A 23,560-nucleotide genomic window follows, 5' to 3' on the forward strand; every position below is an offset into this window, starting at 1 on the left:
TGCCATTCCATCTTCCCTATTAGGAGAGCTTCCTGTAGCAATGCCACTTGTTCTTTAAAATTTTATTGCTTTCTACTAAGGCCTTGTTCTCAGCTGTTATTATATGAATTTTATGATCTATTTCCTGCTCTTTAGCTTCTAAAACCTCCAACATTTGTTTTGAATTTAACAATTCTTTCACATAAATATCAGACGACTAGGAGAGGGGTGTGGATGTGGGACTATATAAGGTAGAATAATCAACGACTTTTCCTCTAGACTTCTTGTTGCCACGTGCTTGTAGAGGGGACTTGTTTGAATGCTTCTTGTGAAGGGCTTCAGTACTTTCCTTTTTAGACAGGTTTTTTAGATCGTTTGAACCTAGTGATGTTTTGACATGTGGAAACATAATCGGTTTCATATATAGTTTGCATTGCATGTTGTATCAAAGTTGAAAATAGTCCCACACCTTTGGCATGGTTTGTGTTACATCACTTTATGACTTGGATTTTTCAACGTTGAATCACATGTTGGGGAAAAGTCCACATGAATGGCGTAAAATGGTTTTTCATTGTTTACATATGTCATTGATGGCATTTAAAACTAGGAAACAAGCACGACCTGGTCGCTAAATATATGTAAATTTTAGCTTCCTCATTTTTTATATACATATATAGTATTAATTCTAATATATGTATATAACATCACAATGTATAATATATGTTTTTATATACATTTATCATATTAATTCTAATATATAATTCTAATTTATATATATATATATATAGATAGATAGAGAGAGAGAGAGAGAGAGAGAGAGAGAGAACATCACAATGTACATAATTATATGTAACTATGTGACAATATATAATATGTCATTATGTTTATTAATGTAATTATACTATAATGTAATGTCATTATCTTAAATGTTTCTAATATGATTACTTTACAAATGGTATGAAAATGTATAATATGTTTTTACGACATTACTAATGACTTATTTCTCTAATTCAAGTATATGTCAAGTAGTGCGTTGAGTAACTTGCAAAGTCTTCAGTATACAAGATGATGTGGTAACCAAATGGGCCATATCATCTTTTTGTGACCCATTAGGGAAGTGTCAATTGAAAATGACATTAAGGGAATTTTGAGGCCTAAAATGGGCCTCCTAGAGATTTCATAGTTACTTTTTGAAAGAAAAAGTTTCCATCTCTCAATTAAAATATTCCTTTTTTTCCATTTAATTTTATATTACTATACTTTCAAAAACTTTATATACAATTATATTTATCTTTACTTCTAATAGATTTTCAATTAACAATATGATCCTCCATACCACCCTTTCATCGAGTCAACATTCACATTCACCAGCCAAGCAAATATGCTAAGAATACTTCAAAACTATTTCAAATACTTATGATGGACTTCTTGAAAACCGCTATAATTAAGAATCCAATGCATCCTAATAACACTCACTTAAACTTTAAATGAATTAATTTACATGTCCTCGATTGGACCAACCCTGAGTTTTTTACTATATGAATAACGTAATCTTCTTATTAGAAAATGGACATTTCTCCAAACTAAAGGTTGGGGTTGGCATGATAATAATTATCAAATGAAGATTAAAGTCTGAGTTTACATCTAAATTTAAGGATTTTTAATTTCAAAATATTTCTCGATTATGAGGATATCGTAATCTTATTGAAATCTTGTTGCTCACAAAAGGGTCATTTCACTAAACTAATGTTGGGATTTTCATAATAATGACTATAAAATGAAGATTAAAACCCAAGGTTACATCTTAATTGAAAGATTGATAATTTCAAAATGTTCATCCCCCAGATTGAACCTAGGTTTTTTTTCACTTTCAACTCCCTGTATGGTGATGGAGAGTTCATAGTTTATCTTAGCAAATTGTTGTTTTCTCCATCACTAAGACATACAATGGAAAAAAGGGTGATCCATTCCACGCCGGGAACAATAGTCTCCCGTATTCTTGTGGATAGAGTGGGATTGTAAAGAAGTAGCTAGATTTTCCACGTGCTTGTAGAGGGGACTTGTTTGATTCCTCATCCAAAGAGTAGCCATGTTGCATACTTTCAATGGACCCTGCTACATGAAAAATGTATTTCTCATTTTTCGTGTAGTAGGGTCCATCGAAAATATGCAAGATGGGTACTCCTTGGATGGAAAATTCAATTTTGCATCCAAAGAGTACCCCCGCTCAAAATTTGAGTAAAACCTTTGGGAGATAAGTTGAAAATACAAGTTGAAAAAGTAGATGTATTACTTTTTAATCCTTTTACTTTTTTAGCCCAAAAATGGTGAATCATACCCCATGGTTGACATCATCATCTTGAATTATATTGGTTCTTATAAAGTTTATTTTGGTTGTACATTTTTCATAGAAAGCCCACTTTAGACTTCAAAATTCCCTAATGTATTAATACAAATTATAAACCCAAGGGAATAATAAACCCTATGGATCAATACTAAAAACCCAAGGCATTATAAACCTAAGGGAATAATATTAAACCCTTGGAATATGAACCCTTAGATTAATAAACCAAAGGAACAATAAACCCAAGGGATAAAAATTATAAACCCAACGCATATAAAACCTAAGATATATATTATGTTATACTGTTATATATTATAGAGCAATGGAACACATAAAATATATTTTAGAAATATAAACACATAAAACACATAAAACGAGAGAGATGCAAATATACGTGGCTCCCCCAATTTGAGCTACATCCACAGAGAAACAACCAATCCTTCCTTTTATATTATCCAGAAAATTGAAGAGATACAACCTAGAGCAGATCCATTGTAATTCCCTCTTCGCTCTCACACAATCTCCTCTCTCTTTCTCACTCAGAATATAGATCTACATAGATGTTATACAATTCCCTCATATATAGCGAGGGGTTTCCTTCTAGGGAAAAAACCCTAAATTAAACACAACTTCTACCGTCAGATCTTCGGCTAATTAATGACCTATATTGACTATGAAAGTACAACATTTTACCAGGCAATTTTACATCTATTTTAGCTTTGGGGGCATTTCCCCCGATCACCCGCCAGGAGGGGCCTCCCAAAGATTGTAGCTGGCCCCCCTGGACCCCCCTTGCAGAAAAAATATTATGAGCGGCATTGCTACCACATTACGAAATGGTGTCCAATGTGGTGATACCTCTGAATAAAGAAGATAATCAGGCTCCACACCCAAAAATCTCCCACTTGGAGACTGATTATAGAAACTCCACCGTAGCTTCATTTTTTGGACAATGACTACACTTTGGACCTGGTTGTTTCTCATCTTCTTCATCATACTTTAAGACCAATTGAAACTGAGCAGAAGTTTCTCCCTGGTTACAACTTTTGTGAACATATATGTAGGATTCTGGCTAGTGTGTATCTTTTCCAGCTTCAATTGTCCATCTTCCAATGTTGACCTTATGAAATGGTACTTGAGTTGTATATGTTTAGTCTTGGAATGAAAAGCATAGTTCTTTGCAAGATTTATGGCACTCTGGCTATCACTGTATAACTTGCCCAACTCCTTCTTCTTACCCAATTCATCCAAAAACCTTTGTAACCAAATCATTTCTTTACTAGCCTCTATAGAAGCAACATACTATGCTTCCATTGTTCAGAGTGCAACAACACTTTACAGTTTTGAAACCTAACTGATATTTGTTCCACCTACAGTAAACAGATACCCTGTTGTGCTTCTCTTGTTATCTCTATCACCTGCCATATCTGCATCAACATATCCTTATAGAGCAATGTTTGAACCACCAAGTAATAATGCTTGATTTGTGGTACTTCTCAAATACCTGAGAAACCACTTCACCTCTATCCAATGTTCTTTTCCTAGATTGTTCATGTACCTGCTTATAACTCCCACTGCATGTGCAATATCAGGCATTGTGCAGACCATTGCATACATTAAACCTCCAACTGTTGATGCATATGGAACTTTAGACATATAGTCCATTTCTTCCTGAGTCTTTGGACGCACCTCCTTTCTTAGTTTGAAATGGCTAGCCAAAGGTATGCTAACTGGTTTTGCATTTTGCATATTAAATCTTTTCAACACCTTTTCTATGTACTCACACTGAGACAATGTTAATTTTCAATTCTTCCTGTCTCTAGTTATTCTCATACCAAGGATTTGTTTTGTAGCACCCAAATTCTTCATTGCAAATGAGTTCACCAATTTTCTTTTGAGCACATTTATTTTCTCCATGTTAGAACCTGAAACAAGCATGTCATCTACATACAATAACAATATAATATAAATGCCATCATTTTTCCATTTGAGATAAACACAATGATCAAAGTGACATCCAGTATAACCTTGTTCAGACATAAACCTATCAAATTTTAGATACCACTACCTTAGAGCCTATTTTAAGCCATACAAGCTCTTCTTCAACCTGTGCACTAGTTTTTCCTTCCCTTTTACCTCATATCCTTGTGGCTATTGCATATATATCTCTTCCTCCAAATCCCCATGGAGAAATATTGTCTTTACATCTAACTTCTCAAGATGAAAATCTTCAGCTACTACTAGACTTAAAATAGTTCTGATTGAAGTCATTATAACAACAAGAGAAAATATCTGATCAAAATCTATACCCTTTTTCTATGCAAACCCCTTCACCACAAGTCTAGCTTTATACCTTTTTCTACCTCCATATTCTCCCTTCAACCTGTAAACCCACTTATTTTGCGATGTTGTTTTACTTACAGGCAACCTGACTAAGTCCCAAGTTTGGTTATGTGCTAAGGAGTCCATCTCTTCTTTCATGGCTTGCTCCCACTTCTTCTTGGTTTCTACCTACATTGCTTCTTCATAACATCCTGCTTCACCAGAATCAGTCAACAATACATAATATAATGAAGGAGAGTATCGTTCAGGGGGTCTACTTATCCTGCTAGATCTTCTAACATCACTTTCAGGTGTTTGAGGTTGTTGTTGTTCTAGTTGTTGATCATTATGATTTTCAGGCACCATATCTTTTTTTTTTATCTCATCAAACACTGTGTATTCTCTATTTTATTTTTCCTGTTTCTTTGCCTGTAGCTGATCCTTATACAAAACATTTCCATTGAATATGACATCTCTACTTCTAATGATTTTGTGTTTTTCATAATCATAAAAGTGATAACCAAAATCATTACCACCATATCTAATAAAGGTACATTTATTTGATTTTGCCTCAAGCTTTATTCTATGCCTCCTCTGGAATACCACCATCCAAGGAACTTGAAGGCCCTCTATTTATTAGATAAACAACAGTATCTATAACATCTGCCCAAAATTGTAAAGGAAATCCCGCATTTAATCTCGTGCACCTTGCACGCTCCATGATTGTCTTGTTCATTCTGACACACCATTTTCTTGTGGTGTTCCTGGAATTTTATTCCCTCTGTGAATTCCATTCTCTGAATAGTACCTATTAAACTCTTTGCTGCAATATTCACCTCCATTGTTTGATCTGAGACACTTCAACCTTTTTCCTATCTCATTTTCAACCAAATCTTTCCATTTCTTGAAAGTATCAAATACATCAGATTTATTTCGAATACAATAAATCTAGGTTTTTCTGGTTGCATCATTAATAAAAGTAACATAATAACAACAGTCGTCGAGAGATGATACCTGAGCAGGTCCCCATACATGTGTATGCAAAAGCTCCAATTTTTCACTCTTCTTTTCTTTCCCAACTCTGATGAATCTGACTCTCTTTTGTTTTCCATAAACACAATTCTCACAGAATTTTAAATCAACATGCTCCAAACCTGGCAACAAATTTCTTGAGTGAAGAATCTACATCCCCTTCTCACTCATGTGCCCAAGCCTATGATGCCACAATGTCGTATTTTCTCCCACAGAGGTTAAAGCATTAACAGAATTAGAAATATCATTGCATAAATACAATGTTACAACCTTTTCTCCTTTTGTTATTATGATGGATCCTTTAGTGACCTTCCAAGTTTTATCTATAAAAGTAGTCACACAGCCTTCACCTCCTAACTGCCCTATTGAAATTAGATTTTTATTCAGATCTAGAACATGCCTTACCTCCTTCAATAGCCATTGATTTCCATTCCACTGTTTTATGAAAACTGTACCCATTGCAATGATTTTATATGGTTTATCATAACCCAATCACACCTGTCCAAAATCTCCTTGAACATAATCATGAAAATGTTTTCTATCAGCTGTGGCATGGAATGAGGCCCTTGAATCTACCACCCAGGCATCAATAATAGTTTCTAATGAAAGAATAAAAGCATATTGCAACACACCACCTGTCACATTCGCTTCATGATTGTTTTCTTGCTGCGCGTCTCCTTATTTTCCCTTCTGAGACTTGCAGTGTTTCTTTAGGTGTCCTTTCTTGCCGTATTTCCAAAACACTATCCCCAATCTGGACTTGGATCTGCCTTTCCTTGACTTACTGCGATATCCTAGGCTCTTTACTCTTTCCATTTTTCTTCCCATAGTCTCTGTAGTCAAAGCATTACCTGATGTCTCACCGGAGCTTTTCCATCGCATTTCCTCGGTAAGGACTGCATTGACAACATCAACAAACTTTAAAGTACTAGATCTACAGATAGAGATATTAATGGCCATAACTAAACCATTCCAACTTTCTGACAATGAGAACAGAAATAACAGATCCCTAACTTCATCATCAAAAGTTACCCCTATAGAATTGAACTAACTGGTAAATGTATTAAATTCATTTAAATGATCAACAACAGATCCACCTTCTCACATCTTCATATTAAATAAACGCTTCATAAGAAATACCTTACTTGAGACTAAGGGTTTTTCATATAGTTTGACCAATTCCTTCATTAAACCCTCTGTTGTAGTTTCCTTTGAAATATTAAACGCTACCGATGCCGCTAGGCACAACCGTATTGTTCCAAGTGCCTTTCTATCGAGAATATCCCATTCTGTATCCGTCATACTCGTCGAATTCTTTGTCTTTCCACTCAATGTAGGTAAAGATCTTTCTGATACATATAATCTTCCATCTGCATCTTCCAAAGCTGGTAGTTTTGTTCGTTAATTTTTTTGACCCTAAACCTACCATCTTCCGCCATTGCTCCCACTCAAACCAGGAACCCTTCTCTCCTACGAGTTTATCAATCAAATAGACCTTCGGATTTGATACCAGTTACTATAAAATTATATATTACAGAGCAATGGAACACATAAAATATATTTCAGAAATATAAACACAGAAAACACATAAAACAAGAGAGACACAGATATACGTGGTTCACCCAATTTGGGCTACGTCCACGGAGAAACAACTAGTCCTTCCTTTTATATTATCCAGCAAACTGAAGAGATACAACCTATAGCAAATCCGTTGTAATTCCCTCTTCGCTCTCACACAATCTCCTCTCTCTTTCTCACTCAGAATACAAATCTACATAGATGCAATACAATTCCCTCATATATAGCGATGGGTTTCCTTCTAGGGAAAAGAACCCTAAATTAAACATAACTTCTACCGTCAGATCTTCACCTAATGAACAACCCATATTGACTACGAAATTACAACATTTTACAAGGCTCCACACCCAACATATTAAAACCCTAAAATAAACATGGTTGACCATGGTTGATTTCCATGTTGAAACAACCCTTGTCGCAATGTGATGACTGACCATAATTGACTTTCATATCGAGACAATATTTGTCACCATGTGACACTGAACCATGGTTGATTTTCATATTTAGACAATGTTGGTCACAATGCGACATTTGACCATGGTTGATATTATAAACCCATGGGAATAATAAACCCTAAGGGATTGATATTATAAACCCAAGGGAATAATACACCTATGGGATTACTACTAAAACCCTAAGGAATTATGAACCTGTGGGAATAATATTAAACCCAAGGGAATAATATTATGACACCTACAAATCTAATTGAAGATCCATGTATAGAGAGTGACAGTCTTAACATATTCTCAAGACATGAAGTCTTAACCCATTTTCCTCTCATCATTTATGAGTGGATCATTATTGAAATATAAATTGCAATAGCCACCTTGACTCACACCCTAGTGTAGCATGGTACCTTAATAACATCATTGGGCTATGACTCACATAAGAGGGGTTGGATCATCATATTCTACAACACAATTCAACCAAGAAAGTCCACATAGGTGTCATGTGAGCATCATACATATACCAACAACAAATAAACTTGCTATGGAAACAGATTTAGTATGGGCTGAAGGAGGCCTGTAAATAGTAAATTTCTATGTAAGAATTTATTATTTTGACCATCTTTATTTCATTATCTGATCATTATTAGATATTAAAGATGTTAATCTGTATTTATTTATTACCTTATTTTCTATTTTAATTTGAGCAAGGCACATAAGAAACTAGTTTTTGTTTCATTTTGTAAGTAGTTTATTACATCGTGATGCTGACATAGGTGAAACTTCAAAGCCCTTGAAATTAGATTGCAATTTGATAAGTGGCATAACTTTAGACCTTAATCATCTTCTTAAACTACAAAGTGTCGATGCTAAACCATGGTATGGGTTGTACGCTCTATAAAGGTATGCATGAGTGGAGCATTGCATGACAAGAGAAGGGGTTTCAAATTTCCAAATCCATACATTCAGAAGACCAAATAAAAGCTTAGATTATTTGTTAGAATTTTTTTAGAAGATTTTTTGGCCTATTTTCTAGTTTAATTTGTTTAAAATTCAGTAAGGATTGATTGGAAATAAAAATTTTAGGGGTGAACTTTTCAAAATTCAACTACTCAGGATTTTTCAGTGCATTGAACCTATATATGGACTCAAAAAACCAATTTAAATAACACAAATCAAGATTTGATCACAATTTGTTTTAACTAAATTCCCATTCCCACAAAAGACAAGTAAACAACACCAAAAAAATATCTATTAATATGTTATAATAAATACAAATATAAATACAAATTCACACACCACCCCCATCCCCACCCCCATCTTTAGACCTTAGTGATGTTCTTAGACTACATAGTGTAGAAGCTAAATCATGGTTTGGGTTGTATGCTCTATAGAGGTAGGCATGAGTGGAGCAGTGCATGATGAGAGAAGGGTTTTCATATTTCCAAATCCATACATTGAGAAGACCAATGAAAAACTTAGGTTATCTATTATATTTTTTTGGAAGATTTTTTGGCCTATTTTCTAGTTTAATTTGTTTAAAATTCGGTAGGGATTTATTGGAATTACAATTTTATGGGTGAACTTTTCAAAATTCAACTACTCGGGATTTTTCATTGTGTTGAATCTATATATACACTCAAAAAACCATTTTAAACAACACAAATCAAGATTTGATCTCAATTTGTTTCAAACAAATTCTCATTTCAAAAAAAAACTCCAAAAAAAGTAACAAGTAAACAACACCAAAAAGAATATCTATTAATATGTTATAATAATTACAAATATAAGTACAACTTCCCCCACCACAGCCCACCCCACCGCACCCCAGAACTAACCTGAAAAGCTAGCTACTTCTTTACGATCGCACTTTGTCCATGATAATATGGGAGACTCTCGTGCCCAGAGTGGACAGGATCAGCTTGTTTGTCGTTGTGTATGTCTTAGTGATGCAGAAAACAACAATTTGCTAAGATAAACTACGAACTCTCCATCACCATACAGGGAGTTGAGTGTGAAAAAACACTAGGTTCAGTTTGGGGGATTAACATTTTGAAATATCAATCTTTTAATTGAGATGTAACCTTGGGTTTTAATCTTCATTTTATAGTCATTAATATGCCAATCCCAACATTAGTTTAGTGAAATGACCCTTTCGTGAGCAACTTGATTTCAACAAGATTACGTATCCTCATAATCAAGAAATATTTTGAAATTAACAATCCTTAAATTTAGATGTAACCTGAGACTTTAATATTCATTTTATAAGTATTATCATGCCAGCCCTAACCTTTAGTTTGGATAAATATGTTGGAAGTAATGCTTCCATGACTTCCAATTTGTCCTGAGTTGTATTGTGTGAGTTCCTAGGTTAATATGTGTACTAGCTATTTTTAGTAATCTAGATCCACCATTCTTGAATCTAGAAAGATCATGTATTCCTATATATGTAATGTCCATGAGATCAATAAGATATTGTGTGTTTGTGTTGTGTGAACAATCTTTTTCTCGCTCTCTCTATTTTTCTAACATGGTATCAAAGCAAGTACTGGCTTGACTCCTTCACGGGAGGGCTAGGAAGATGGAGAACCTTGAGCGGCCTTGCTTTCGTACATAGATTAATTTAGTGTGGGAATTTTCTTTTTGGTGATTATGTGTGTAGATTTATAGATCTGTTTGTTCTTTGTAGCTGCTTCCAGCGTTGCCGGATCCTTCCTACGTCAAATTCTCTGGTGGTTCTTCAAAATCTCCTCCAGCATGACTACCTCCAATACTGTTTGGATGTATGCTCGTTCTTTTCAAAACAAATGGATGCTTTTTCCTATGGACCGGATCCATATTAACAAATTACAACTATGCCATTCTACGGGAAAAACGTCTCCAATTTGACTGTATTCTGCAGATGTGTGAAAGCCTACGTTGGCATTTGATGGAGAGAGACTCGCCAGTGATATATGTCAAAAGTGGTTAAAGATTTTGCCAGCGAGTTTCTCAGTTTGTTTTCTTCAAGCAGAGTCGCAGGTCTCCCTCAAACCGTAGTTGTCCATTATTTCTGAGGGTCGAAGTCTTGTTCAGAGGAATATGTGTCGTGAGCCACTTGTAGACTTAATTATTTTAGAAGTTTATTTTTATGAAGGTCACGTGAAAAAAAAAGGTTTTCTTTTTTAAAGTCAAGCCATTTATTCGAATGGTTTGATTCATTTGTTTAATTAGATGTGAATTCTTATCATGTGTTTCACTATTCACACATATAGAGGGTTCAATATGACTATTTTATTAGCCACGTGGTAGGTAGATATTTAATGGTTTTGACAGCAGAGTTTGTTGAGAAAATAGTGTGTGAAGTTGTGGTGGTTTTATTAGTGTTGGTTGTAAAACTATTTTGTTGTGTGTAATAAAAAAAGGAAAAGAGGAAGAAGAAGAAATTGAGAACCACAGAGAACAAACTAATTATTCAATGACTAATGTGACCCCTCGTGGTTCAGGAGCATTGGTCACAGGTAGTTCTTAATAAGGTCAATCTGGTGTGACCCGTCGTGCTCTGGGAGTGTCAGTACATGTTATTTATACAAGGTCAAGTTGTAGAATTGTCTTCTGAAGACATTCTCTACCCAGAATGTTATCCTAGATAACTGATGAAGATTGTGGAGGGATGTGGATTCACATATGGCGGCAATTCCATAGGATGGTTTAGTATCAAGACTGACCTATTATGCTCCAGGAGGTTGAGAAGCGTCAATTCTGCAAAATTCATCAACGACGGTCAAAGGCGATTACTTTTTAAATGGAGGTCAAGTGACAGCTCAAAGATGTGGTGGTGAAAGAGCGGTGTTTGCAAGATTCCAGAGTGGATGTGGGTGCTGATGATGACCATATCAGAAAAATCTAAAAAAGATTTATTTATTGTTATAATATGGGTTTTTTATATTTTCTACATGTAAGCATTAAGGGAGGGTGTTGAAAGTAATGCTTCCATGACTTCCAAGTTGTCCTAAGTTGTATTGTGTGAGTTCCTAGGTTAATAGGTGTACTAGCTATTTTTAGTAATCTAGATCCACCATTCTCGGATCTAGAAAGATCATGTATTCCTATATATGTAATGTCCGTGAGATCAATAAGATATTGTGTGTTTTGTGTTGTGTGAACAATCTTTCTCTCAATCTCTCTATTTTTCTTAACAAAATGTCCCTTTTCTAATAAGAAGATTACGTTATTATTATAGTAAGAAACTCAAGGTTGGTCCAATCGAGGAAATGTAAATCAATTCATTTAAAGTTTACGTAAGTGTCATTGGGATGCATGGTTTCTTAATTATAGTGGTTTTCAAAAAGTTCATCATAAGTCTCTGAAATAGTTTTGAAGTATTCTTAGCATATTTGCTTGGCTGGTGAATGTGAATGTTGACCCGATGAAAGGGTGGTACTGACGATCATATTGTTAATTGAAAAACTATTAGAAGTAAAGATAAATATAATTGTATATAAAGTTTTTGAAAGTATAATAATATAAAATTAAAAAGAAAAAAAATTATTTTAATTGAGAGATCAAAACTCTTCCTTTAAAAAAGTAACTATGAAATCTCTTTCACCTTTAAATAGTAACTCTAAGCAAATTTCTTAAATTATTTTTTAATTTTTTAACTTTAATATAATATAATTTAATATAATAATAAAATTATATATATATATAACCCTATTTTATTTTATTTTTTTTAAATTAAATTTTACAAAATGATAAAATAAAACACATTTTTGAAGTTGGTTTTTATTTCAAAATTTAATAAATAATAAATAAAGGGAGTATATTAGTACTTAGCCATAAGTAAGTATCATGCATATTTTGTGATTAGAGTTTTAAGGGTTGCCTACAATGAAATTAAATTATTCTTCCAAAGTATTCTTTCAAAATATATTGTTAGTCTGATAAATAATAACTTCATATATGATTAAATCGCTTTAAAATATTCATCACCAATCGTTTATGTAACAGGTGGCCATAAAGCCACCATCTATACATTGGTTATTTTTAGAGTTCCAAAAAATCCACAAAATTTAGCTTCCAAAAGAAACATCAAAGTTTTAGGAGACAATTTTTTGGTGACATGACAGAAAAAGAATATTGTAAGGTCTCTTGGGAATTAATTCTATTTCATTTGATTGGGTTATGGTGTTATGAAGCAAGTGATATCTACTAAAGGGAAAATCATGATCAAATGCTCTTTGTGCTAAATATATAAAGTTTCGAATATATTAATTCTTTTGGATTCCAAAAGGACATGGCCCTCAGAAATGGTGAGTTGTGAGCAACAATAGTCATGTATTCCTGTAGTATAATGAAATTATCCTTGAATCCATAGACATGAATCAAATATTGACCTATATGTACGCACAACTTTGATTTAAGAAGGAATTGAGGTAAATGGACATTCATAAACATCGTTATAAATTATTTGAAACTCAGCAATCATAACAAGTAATTAACAAATTTCTAACACACTATATAAATGATCTAGCATTGTTTGTTGGGTAATAGAAAAAGAGAAAAGAAACCCTCTTCTAGAAAACTGTGAGGAGAATAATCCCCTGTATCAATCCATGAAGAAATGGTTTATTTGATTACTTTTTGAACATACTCATTCCACAGTTTAACTATTAATTTTCTCGTAACTATTAATTATTAATCTAATAGCCTAAAAATCTTGAATCCTCTAATATTGCATATAAGAGTAGATTGGAGAATTGTTCTAAAAAAATACCTTAAAACATAATAATTATCAACCGTAATTATCACATAAAAATAATAAAATAAAATAATATCTATATATATAAAACATATTAAAACAAAATTCGGCGGCGGCCGCCACGAAAAGAGATCTGAAAAAACCATTGAAGTGTACAGGTCGATGGCGAAATTTTACATTTTTGTATTGAATATCGTGATAACGAAAAAAGGATGTGACATTGAACTGCACAGGTCGATGGCGTACATTTCTTATGTTAGCTTTCACTAAAATCAAAATAATAAAGTCGATGGAGTGAGGACTACACTTTTGTATTGAATATCTGATGGAGTGAGCACAGGTGGGTTGATTTGGAACTTATTATTTATAAGACTTTATTGAAGATCAAATAAAGATACTTAGTGCATCATTAGTTAATGGCAAGATTCCATTGACTATCGGATAAAGATAGTGAGAGAATCATTAATTAATTGTATGGAGCTCAATATTTTGTTAATGGTATATAGTAATATTTTGTCTTTTGAATATTTTTTTTATCTGGTTAAACAAGATTTCATTAGTTAATGGCAAGATTCCATTGACTATCAGAGAAAGATAGTGAGTGAATGTGAATCATTAATTAATTGTATGGAGCTCAATATTTTGTTAATGGTATATAGTAATATTTTGTCTTTTAAATACTTCTTTTTATCTAATAAACAAGATTTCATTAGTTAATGGCAAGATTCCATTGACTATGAGATATATGGAGCTCAAGATTTTGTTAATGGTATATAGTATTTAGTATTTTTATCTAATAAACAATATTTCATTGAATATCAAACAGGTAGTGACTAAATCTAATATTTTGTTAATTAAATATTTATATATTTTTATTATTAGACAGTCAAAAAGATTTATTCAATATCATTTTATTTAACAATGATTAATTTGTTTTATAATGTTCAATATTTTCCAATAAAATTAAAGTTAACATAATATTAGTAATATTAAACGCAGTGAAGATGCTAGAAAAATAGACCATAGCACAGTAGAAAATAGATAATGGCAAAAATGAAAATGGTTGGGCATAAATGAATAGAAATATGTGCGCTTTCTAGATGAAAGTCCTACGCCGTTGTCGTATACATTGAATTCAGGTGCACGTTGTTTGAAATGATGAAAGTCGTGCTAATTTTAATGCAGGTGCAGGGCACCCAACGTACCCTTTTTCACGTAGAAAGGGTTGCCCTTTTTCAGGAACATGTATCTTCACACTACGACTTTTTCATTTGTTCGGAATTCCATGGTGATTCCCTGCGATGTTCAGTGGTTTCTGTTTCTCTTCGCTTTCGTAATTTCTCTAATCCTCCCTCGATTGATCTTAGGGAAGAAAAGCCGACGGCTTAAGAACCTGCCGCCAGGCCCGTTTGCTTGGCCAATTGTAGGAAACCTCCCTCAGCGAATATTTTCTAGCGACACATACGAGGTATTCGCGAAGGTCCATGAAAGATACAGCCCCATCTTCACCATATGGATGGGTACCACCCCTCGCATATATATTGCCGGGCGCGAGCTCGCTCACAAGGCGCTCATCTAGAGCGGCCCCGCTTTCGCCTACCGCCCGGTCCTCACCGGAACGCGCAAAGATTTCAGCAGCAACCAGCACAGCATCAACACGGCCACCTATGGGCCCCTGTGGCGGAGCCTGTGCCGGAATTTGGTGAGCGAAACCCTCAGCTCTTCGGCAATCAAATCCTTCGATGTCGCAAGGAAATGGAGCATCGGGCGGCTGCTGGGAAACCTTAGGAACGAAGCAGCGGAAAACGGCGGAGCAGTGAAAGTTATTCTGCATCATCGTGTATATGCTGTTTGGGAGCAAGCCCGACGAGGAAACGATTAGGAACTTGCAGGACCTTACGCGGGAGATCATTAAGAGTGGCCACGTGGGTCCGAGGTACTTGCTGCCAGTTCCGAGCATTTTTGAGCGACGCCGCCGGGCAAGAGCTGCGGAGCAACGTTCAAAATTGAAACCTTCTTAGCCCTTCTTTGTGCTCCTGGACCTTCTGAGAAGGGCCAAAAAAAAATTACCCTTCGGAAAAAATTAAAATATCAAAATCATTCGTCAATCAAGAAGGTTAGATTAAATTTATGTATTTGAAAAGTAAAGACAATATTTTAATTAACTTGTCAATATTTTTTAAAGTTTACAAGAGTTTGGAGTTTGGAAAAACACATAAATCACTTTGATGAGAGACTAGTTCAAGTTCGAACGAGATGTAACTTGCAACAAAGAGACATGCAACAGTCACAGAGTTATTACACCTAGCATAGGGCGACAAAGCGAATTGAATACCCATTCAACAACTCGATGCGTGCTCTCGTTCCTCCCCAATTATCCTTGAGCACTCTTACCTACATCTATTTTTTCCGTTTTCATTTGAGTTGCAACCCATCATCCATGAAAGGAAAGTTATCATTCAACACTAGATATTCTTCATTGTCCTCCTTATATATTCATTTGCATTTGGTTTCTCATTATATGGATTCTTTAATACAACACTCCTTAAAGTAATGACAACCTTCATGGTCACACGATGTATCATGTGCACCATAGAATCTGTTAGGGTCCCACCCTAACCCCCTTATTTATGTAATAGGATCGGGTCATAGTTATAGTTAAGTAAACAGTCAATAAAGCCCATATTAATAATTGTAAGTGGTTAACCTACCTTTAATGAAGAGACCACAGTTAGTTGCAAATGGGCCATGGTATTAGATAGATGGTATTAATAAGAACCATGGTATTGCCCCATGGTATTGCATGTATGAATCCTATATAAAGGATAGAGACTCCCCTCGAGGAGCATTGTGTCTTATTTTGTAATTGAGCTCTGCTCTATTGGAGGTTTCCCCCTCGAAGAGGCAAGTGAACATTGCTTTCTGAATAATAAAATACTTGTTGTTATTTCTCATTGTTCTATGTTCTGGGTATATTTCTTCGCATATTTGATATTCTGGTATCGTCTTGCATGTTAAGAGCATAACAGAATCCACACTCCAGGAAATTAACATTGTGGTCAAATACACTAAATTCAATTGGTTGAATCCTTCCATCCCAGGCATGGGTGTTGAAGTTGTGTTTTGCATTAACATTGTTAATGGTGGAAATTTTTATCGTCATAATTATATGAATCTACCAACTATGAAAATCATATCTATCGTTTATCAAGGGTATTGGACTCCACAACTATACCACTCTCATTCAAACTCTTGCTTGTTTTCCTTTTCTACTTAAATCTATACGGATTTCTTTGTCCAAGTACCATTTTTCATGAAGTGTTTGTTCTCTCTCATAAAACTACAAGTTTCTTTAAATGTTAAAAAGAATAAATAAATGTCTTTCAGATTAATCACATCATTAGGATTTGATAGACATTTCAAACCAACTAATGTGGTTCATCCTCGGGATAACCTATCAAGAAATATGTAGTCAAATCCTATGGTATCTTGCTAAGGTTGAATTTTGTCTCCCACGATCTTGCTAAGGGTTTTTAATTAATTAATTTACTTATTTTATCGTTTTTATTGATTTAATAGGTGTAAATCTTGAAAATGTTTCCTATTGTCGCCCAAAGAAGGATAAAAAACAATTTTCAATTATTGATTCATTTGGCCTTCCACAACATTCTAATCAACCATGTAATATTCAAAACGAAGTTGATGTTCATCTACATTAATATGATGAATCAAATAGTGTAGAGCTTGTTGAAAGAGAAAACACATCAAAAAATCACAAAATAATATTCAAATCTAAATGGAATACAAGATTTTCATGGGCGTATGTTTCAAAACATTGTAATGGTAATGAAATGATAAAATGTTCTTGATGTGTTAAATTTAAAGGAGATACTCCATTTGAAAAAGAGGGAAGTACCACTCTTCAAGTGAGTGGTCTAAGTGGCCATGCAAAATCAGAAGCTCTAAATTATGTTTACAACATTTGGAGGGAGAAAGCAAACAAAGTAATATTCCAATCACTAAACACGTAGAACTAATGGTAGATATTGAGAAGGAGAGAATTATATCAGTGATTGAAAACATGTATTTTGTTGCTATACATGATTTATATTTAGAAATGTATAAGTAAATGTGTGACTTGAATAGGTATAATTGCACTCCACTCGTGCTTCTAACAAATGAATATTCTGCATACACAAATACAACATTAAGGAAAAAGTTTATTCAACCTACTAAAGAGGTATATTCGAACAAACTAAAAGAAGAGATTTTACATAGCCCATTTTACTCAATTTTAGTTGATGAAAGCACTGATTGAATTATGGAACACCAATTGGATATATGTTTGCTTCAAATAAAGGATGGAATGGCTCAATGTATGTATGATGTAGTGAGAACTCTTTTAGTAGAAATGGATCTATCTTTGTTGAAGTTTGTTTGCCTTAGTTTGGATGGTGCATCTTCCATGAGAGATATTCATGAAGATTTATTTTCTAAAATTCGTCAAGATGCTCCTCATTTATTAGATATCCATTGCATAGCTTATAAGGAAGCATTAGTGACCAATGAGGCTTCATCTCATTTTCCATTAGTGACAAATTTGGAAACAAAGTTTATTCATGGCTTGGGAAATCAACTAAAATACATGGAATATTGAAAGAGCTAATATAATAATTTCAAATCACTAAGTTAGAGGTCTTACAAATTCATCAAATTAGGTGGCTTTCTAGAGGAAAAGTCATGGAAAGGCTTGTTAAACTCATGCATTCTTTGTTAAAGTATTGGGTGTTAAATAAGAAAAAAAAGTATGAGTTGGAAACAATATTTCAAGTGAAATTTTGCATCCATCTACTTATATATGTGCTCATTTAATTAAATAAGTTCAATCAAAGGTTCTAATATTTTGCATCCATCTAGATGTTTTTATTAGCATGCTTCATAAACGATTTTTGGGAAGCATTTTTGGTGTAAGTGCAATGCAAATGTCTTCTTTTTTAGTTAAAGCACAAGGAGGAACCCTTGAATTTGTATATACTATAGGTATTGTACATTTACATCCATTGAGGTTTACAAGTTTTCTAAAGATTAAAATATAATGGACACTAGATGATTATACTCTTTTGAGAAAATGTTTTGTTGAAAGGTGATTGAATATTTAGATAGGAGATTCATAGATTTACATGTATTTAATGCTGCTAAGTTTTTCACTCCTCAACATTATTATGAAGAAGTGAATGATATAGACTTTCATATAAAAAGATGGTCGAAATGTTTATGTGAAAAATGTAGCATTTGGGGAATCATCTATTGTGGATACTACTAGATGTTTGGCTAAAATCGATGAATTTATTTGTACTATTTCTAAATCATACCCTAAAAAGCATATGTATGAAGAAACCTATGTGGATATGAACCTAAATGGTTTGAAGGCTTTCCATATTTGATGCAATTATGGCACACTATTCTCATTATTCTAGCAACCACATCAGTGTGTGAAAGAGGTTTCTAAAAATTAAACAAAATAAAAAATGATGATAGATAAAAGATTTCATTGGAGACACTGTATATGTTAATGTTTCTATCTCTTAGTGCACCTCATGCTCTAAATAAGGTAGATTTGAATGCTATTATGATGTATGGAAACAAATGAAAACTAGTTATCCATTTCCAATAGGCAAATAGATTTATATTTTCAATGATGTAAGTCCAAATACTTTTGAAGATGATCAAATGAATAGAAGAAACACAAGTTTACTAAAATTTTCTTTATTTACTAAGTTATATTGAGATTTTATAGTTTTTTACTATAGTTACTCTTTAAATTAAAAATTTAAAGATTTTAAAGGACACTATTTCATTTTGGATTTTTTTTAAGAAGAGTTTGTTTAATATACACTTTTCAGTCGAAGTGCAACTTCTTTTATAATCTTTCATCTTTGAAGGATTAAATGAATATATACCCTTCCAAATGAAATTAAGAGCAGCCTTGCAAATTTGATCATCGCTGCGGAGATCCGTCGGCGGCAGCACAACACCATGCTGTCGCTCATACACGGTCGCCGCAACGCTGCTTCTGCGCGTACGTGGACTCGTTGTTCGCTATGACGTTGGACAACGGTAGGAGACTAGAAGACGACGACATCGTGTCGCTCTGCACGGAATTCATCCACGCGAGCACCGATACCACGACCACCTCTCTGCAGTGGCTAATGGCGAATATGGTGATTCGTCAAGACGTGCAAGCAAGATTATACGACAAGATCGTCGGTGTCGTGGGGAAGGGGAGACCCGTGGAGTCGGAGGACGTGCAACATATGCCATTTCTTCACGCCGTTGTGAAGGAGTTGTTGAGGTGTCACCCTCTGGGCCACTTCGTCATGCCCCACGCCGTCTCTCAGCCTTGCCAACTTGACGGTTATGACATTCCGACCGAGGCTTGGGTAAACTTCTTCATTACGGCTATTGCTACCGATCCAGTAGCATGATCCAGTAGCATGGCAGAAGCCATTGGAGTTCAGGCCGGAGCGGTTTGCAGACGAGGGCGCGGAAGTGGATTTGAAGGGAACGAAGGAATTAAAGATGATGCCGTTTAGCGTAGGGCGGAGGATTTGCCCCGGTATAGAGTTGGGTTTACTTCATATGCATCTCATCGTGGAAAGGTTAGTCCAGGAATTCAAATGGGAATGTAAGGTAGGGGAGACGGTCGATCTTTCTGAGGTGCAGGAAGTGACGAAGGTTCTGAAACATCCTTTGCCCGCCATTATAAAGGAGAGAGCCCGTGATGAACAGGAAATCAGAAAATAATGGTACGAGTAGTCTACAAAATGTAATAAGTGTCATTGCATACAATAATTGAAGGAGCTCCACGCTCATGTGCTGTGAAAATGAGTACGCCAGTGTCACTAACAGAAAATATATATGTATATAGTATTACATATGTGTTGTGTTCTTAGTACGTGCTGACAACTTTGTGTTCCTCGTATGTGCTGAGGATTTTGGTATTGGTACCTTTTGCACATCAGGAATCGATACTGTCTTCACGCATGTAATTAGTGTTGCAATAAGTTAAATAAATAATCCTCTTCAGAGGTTGTGTCATTATGGTGGCAGTCTAATTTCGATATGTTTGACCACAGATAGAGATCGACTTCTTCTTCTTCTTTTTATTCTCTTTTGTTTTGTTCAATGCAATGGTTTCGGATTAGCAGCACTCTACCCCCAATGCAGCAATGTGAATCAAGCCTCGCATTGTTCACTACTCTTCAGTAGACCGAGCCCTAGCCAAAAACTTCTTGGACGAACCTTATCAACTGGTACAAACTCTCTTGTATTCATTTCACTTTAGTACAGGGGTCGAACCCGATGTTGGCTAGTCATCACCATATCTTTTGAACATAGGGGTCTCTTTTAAGTAACCGAGAGTTTCGGAGAGGCGGTGTTTGACATGGAAAACAGTTAGAAGAGACAAGGCATAAGATGCCTATGATGTTGCTGTAGAAAAATCGCTGCAACGAAAAGGGAAAGAAGTTGTTGCTAATACTAAAAATCTTTAAAAAGTTCAAAATAACAAGGAAGCCTTAGGTTTTGTGGAAATAAATCATTTGCGTCAAGTCAAAATTGATTCGAGAGACAAAACAGAAATGCAACAAGATGATGGAGCTTAGTGAAAAGAGTCGCCTTCACTAAGTGGGCCCGCAGGCTATTTTTGGCGCAAGTCTATTTTTAGACTATGTCTATTTTTAGACATATGGATCATGTCTATGTTTATGGATGATTGATCAAGTTGGGAAAATAGATGGACTTCTATTTTTGATGAAAGTGTGAGTGATCACAGTGTGAGTGATCAAGTCTATTTTTAGACTGGCTGTCAAAAATAGAAAAGTCAAATATTATTATCTCACAATAATATTTGGACTATAAACTTAATCTTATTCTCTTGGAGCACTTCAGTTTGAGCTACGGAAGTGGCACATGCAGCTGTCAGAAGGAAATTAGTTTTTCTTATGAGTCAGTTGAGTTGTTGCATGCATGACTTCAGTTAGAACTCAAGTGAGTTGAGTTTAGTGGACTGGAGGTACAGTTGATGGAGTTGTGTTCAGTTTAACTTAGTTAAACTGGTTGTAGTTAGTCTAACTGCAGATAGACTAATGATGAGTTGTTAAACTAATTATTAACTCATAATACAACTAAAGAATACATCAGTTAACTCAGTTGCATGTCAGTGCATGTTCAGTTCAACAGGGACAGGTGGTAGAGAATCAGATTGCTATCAGTTGTGACTATAGTTGTGCACCAGATCTTGCACAATCAAAGGATTGAGTATGCCAATGAGTTTGCTCATGTATTTGGCCCGCATTTTAGCCTTTGCTCACGTCCACAAAGAGTGAGTGACTATTTTGCAGGTGAAAATCGAGTTTGGGAAGCAATTCTCATCAGTTCTTGAGCAGGTATTGAGCAGTGGAGGCAGGCAAGCAGTGGAAGAGATTTGGAGATCAGATCTGAGCTGTATTGTGTGTAACAGAGGTGGAGATACTTGTGAGAAGTATTATGCTGTGTAATGTTACATGACTCAATCATTAATATACAGATAGTGTGAGGTTTTTAGTGAGATGCTTTCCCCGTGATACATACTGTGTTAATGTGTGAATGCTCTTGATGTTTTATTGTTATTGATGCTGCTATATTCTTGATCAACGTAGAGGAGCTTATGTATTGTGTATGTTTTCCGCATTAGTACATGATCAGGATAATCTCCATTGAATATGTGTTAAATTATTCAAAATTTCTACATGGTATCGGAGCTAGATAATTGTAGAAAAAGTTTCTACATGGTATCGGAGCAGCTTGATTTGTAGAAGAGATTTTTACAGGATATCAAGCGAGGGTTGATCGGAAGCAGTTGAGTTGGTTCCTGGTGGAATTCGAATTTGCAGCAGTGTTTTCTTGGTGACAACGCAGCAATGTCTTTCAACGGATTACGATTGGAGTATGCTCTTGAGGGTAGCTCAAACTATATTGCATGGAAGGACAGGATGGAGGCAGTATTGGATGATAACGGGCTGAAGGAATTCATAGATACGGATATCCCAAAGCCTACTGATGCTACTCAAGCTGATGCTTGGCAAAAGAAGATCACAAAATGTCGAAGAATTCTGTTGGAGGGCGTGAAGGATCACATTGTGTCCAGCCTCCATGGAAAGGCTACTCCATATTTGATGTGGAAATCATTAACAGAATTATTCCAAAGCAAGAGCGATCAGAGGAAGTTGGCACTCAAAGATAAACTCAGAAACATCAAATGCGAGAAGGGAGACAGTATTCCCAAGTATCTCACGAAGTTCACTCAGTGTCGAGATGAGCTGGGAAGTGTGGGGGTTACTGTCGATGATGAGGGCTTGGTGAGCTTGGCTCTCCTTGGTCTTCCGAAGAGTTGGCATTCCTATCAGGACTCTGTCAATGGTCGGGAGAAGTTGCCAGGATGGGAAAGACTATGGTCAGATCTTGTGCAGGAGGAGATCAGGCGGAGTACCAGGGACGGATCTTCGTCAAAGGGAGCTGATGAAGAGAATTGTGCTTTGGCTACCAAAGCAAAGAAAGGGAAGAGCAAGAAAGCTTCTCAGTCTGGTGCGAAAGGCAAGAAGCAGGATATGTCCAAGGTGAAGTGTTTTCACTGTCACCAGCATGGACACTATGCCACAAATTGTCCGCAGAAGAAGAAGAACAAGCAAGCTGCTGGATCTGCAGGGGGAGAGACTTTAGCTTCTCAGTTTGAGCTTGATTTTTCATTGATCGCATGCTTGGTTTCAAGTGTGATGGGATCAGTGTGGTTTCTGGACAGTGGTGCGTCTTTTCACATGACGGGAGATAGAGATTTGTTCTCTGATCTGGAGGACAAAGATCTTGGAGTGCACATCGAGATGGGCGATGATGGTAGATACAGTGCGACCGGTATCGGTACCATTTCCTTTGAGAGGGAGTCTGGTAAACCCTTTGTATTGAAGGAAGTCATGCATGTTCCAGGATTGAAGAAGAATCTCATCTCAGTGGCGATGTTAGAAGACAAGGGGTATGATGTTGTTTTCAGCGAGGGAAAGGCCTTCCTGCGCAGCAAGACAACTG

The 23,560-nt window shown here is 35.3% G+C and overlaps 1 pseudogene; it reads left to right on the plus strand.

Moving 5' to 3' along the window:
- The first annotated feature begins 14,684 nt into the window (after positions 1–14,684).
- Positions 14,685–23,560, plus strand: part of LOC149225469 (cytochrome P450 77A3-like) — a 113,424-nt pseudogene continuing 104,548 nt past the window's right edge.

The sequence above is a fragment of the Pinus tabuliformis genome, chromosome J (genome assembly GCF_031772625.1).
Source record: "Pinus tabuliformis cultivar Carrire ecotype Pingquan chromosome J, CPIR1, whole genome shotgun sequence".
NCBI lineage: Eukaryota > Viridiplantae > Streptophyta > Pinopsida > Pinales > Pinaceae > Pinus > Pinus tabuliformis.